This window comes from Primulina huaijiensis, chromosome 7 (assembly GCF_012295235.1).
Source record: "Primulina huaijiensis isolate GDHJ02 chromosome 7, ASM1229523v2, whole genome shotgun sequence".
Classification (NCBI taxonomy): domain Eukaryota; kingdom Viridiplantae; phylum Streptophyta; class Magnoliopsida; order Lamiales; family Gesneriaceae; genus Primulina; species Primulina huaijiensis.
In genome coordinates, this window is record NC_133312.1 from 6,628,764 (window position 1) to 6,632,060 (window position 3,297).

A 3,297-nucleotide genomic window follows, 5' to 3' on the forward strand; every position below is an offset into this window, starting at 1 on the left:
AAAAACTTGTTATAAATCCTGGGAGGATGTTAAGACGACATCCCACACTCCCGGTAAGGGATACGGCAAGTATAAAAGTCTATAAAGTTTTAAACAAAATATCGTATGACACTTCATTATAATATTGTGATATGATATACATAATTATTTAAAACATTACTAATATTATATACACCATATTATTACCATAAAATTATACAAATACATACATTTATTTTCTTGTACACCAACGGTCATAAACGGTAACAAAACGGCTAGTTTTTGCCCTATAAATATGATCTCACAAACACATTCAATCACTCCAACTTTCTCTTCTTCTCTAAAATTATTCTTCATCAAATTTTTGAAGAAAAAAGAAGATGGCTTTCACAAAGTTATTTTTAATTATTTTGGTTATAATACTCACGAATCTTGTACTTATCGGAGAATATCCTCCTCATGTGTTTTCTTTATTTTTACGAATGCTTGTATTTGTTGTTTATCCATTACTTTGTATTGCAATATTCATTAACTAATAAAATGCATCATAATTTTTTTAGTACCACCATGTCAAACTTGACAAAGCTCGAATTTGTTGCACTCGACATTACGGGGAAAAATTATATGCCATGGACTCTCGATGTAGAAATGCATCTTGAGTCATTGGGTCTAAGCGAGACCATTAAAGAAAATGGTATATCTTCATCACAAGAAAAAGCAAAAGCTATAATATTTTTGCGTCGACATCTCGATGAAGGTTTAAAATGTGAATATCTCATCGAAAAAGATCTCATGGCTATGTGGAAAGGATTGAAAGAAAGATTTGAACATATAAGGGAAGTTATACTTCCGACCGCCCGTGATGAATGGAATATGTTAAGATTCCAAGATTTTAAGAAAGTCAGTGATTACAATTCAGCGATGTATCGAATAATCTCGCAGCTAAAATTTTGTGGACATGAGGTCACAGAATCGGAAATGCTTGAAAAAACATTTTCCACGTTTCACGCATCAAATATAACTTTACAGCAACAATATAGAGTGCGTGGATTTGCGAGATATTCTGAGCTCATCGCCTGTCTTCTTGTGGCGGAAAAAAACAACGAGCTACTAATGAGAAATCATCAGTCCCGACCCACTAGATCATCAGCATTTCCAGAAGTAAATGCTGTAAGTAAAAATGAATTTAAACCTGGAAACCAAAATCAAATTCAAAGACAAGGTTTTGGTCGAGGTCGAGGTCGAGGTCGAGGTCGTGGACGTGGACGTGGACGAGGAAGTGGTCGTGGTCGTGGACGCGGCCGTGGTTTTGAAAATAATCGAGATAGTTATTTCTATAACTCATCTCAAAATAACGTCCCAAACCATCCACAGAAAAGGCATCAAGAAAACATGAGTGTTAATGAAAATCACTCGAAAAGATTTGAAAGTTCTTGTTTCAGATGCGGTACTCCAGGACATTGGTCTCGTATTTGTCGAGCCCCTGAGCATCTTTGCAAACTTTATAAAGAATCGATAAAGGGGAAAGAAAAGGAGACCAACTTCACTGAGCGAAGTGACCGTTTGAGTGATTCAACTCATTTTGATGCTGCTGATTTTATGAATGATTTCTCTGGAAATGATCAATATGTTGGTGGGATAGAAATGAACAATATTGATGCTGCAGATTTTCTCAATGATTTCTCTGAAAATGAACAATATAGTGGTAGAATATAAATGTACAATAATTTATTTTTCATGTATTTATATGATAATGTTTTATTGTACAATTATGATATGTGTTATATTTAAATATGTATTGTCATTAATTTTTTTTCATTGCATATTTTTTGAAGTTCAAATATGGAAAATGCTATGAGCAAAGCTGAAGTTTGCATACCCGATAGTGGTACAACGCACACTATCCTCCGAGATAAAAGATATTTCTTGGAACTAAAACCAACAAAAACAACGGTGAATACAATATCAGGTCCTGTAGACTTGATTAAAGGATGTGGTAAAGCACAATTTTTGTTACCTAATGGTACAAAATTTTTGATCAATGATGCTTTATATTCACCACAATCGAAAAGAAATTTGTTGAGTTTTAATGATATATATTCCCATGGGTATGATACTCAAACAATGAATGAAGGGAATGAGAAATATATGTGTCTTACCACATATAAATCAGGAAAGAAATATGTGATTGAAAAACTACCAATGCTCCCTACTGGATTGCATTATACACATATACGTCCCATTGAATCAAACATGGTAGTTGATAATTCTTCAATATTAACCAATTGGCATGATCGATTAGGACATCCTGGTTCAACAATGATGCGAAGAATTATAGAAAATACACATGGTCATCCGTTGAAAGACCAGAAGATCTTTCAGAATAATAAGTTTCAATGTAAAGCATGTTCTCTTGGAAAACTTATTATAAGACCATCACCAGCCAAAATCCAAACTGAATCACCAATGTTTCTTGAACGTATTCAAGGTGATATTTGTGGACCAATTCATCCACCATGTGGACCATTCAGATACTTTATGGTATTGATTGATGCCTCCAGCAGATGGTCACATGTATGTTTATTGTCAACTCGAAATGTTGCATTTGCAAGATTACTTGCTCAAATAATAAAATTGAGGAATCAATTTCCCGATTATACAATCAAGAAAATTAGACTTGATAATGTTGGTGAATTTACTTCCCAGACTTTCAATGATTATTGTATGTCTATGGGAATCATTGTTAAGCATCCTCTTGCTCATGTATATACACAGAATGGATGGGCTGAATCATTGATTAAACGTCTGCAAATGATTGCTAGACCAATGATTATGAAAACAAAACTCCCTATTTCTATATGGGGACATGCAATTTTACATGTCGCTGCATTAATTCGCATCAGACCAAGTGCATATCATAAATCCTCCCCATTTCAGCTTGCATTTGGTAAAGAACCAGACATTTCTCATCTGAGAATTTTTGGATGTATGGTGTATGTGCCTATTGCACCACCTCAACGAAAGAAAATGGGACCTCAAAGAAAGATTGGTATTTATATCGGTTATGATAGTCCATCAATCATTCGATATCTTGAACCTCAGACAGGCGACGTGTTCACAGCACGTTTTGCTGATTTTCATTGTAATGAGGAAATTTTCCCAATGTTAGGGGGAGACAAGAAACATACCGAAAAAGAAATTACATGGTATGTATCATCATTGTTACATCTGTATCCAAGAACACAACAATGTGAAAAAGATGTACAGCAAATTGTGCACTTGCAAAGAATAGCAAATCAAATACCAGATGCATTTACA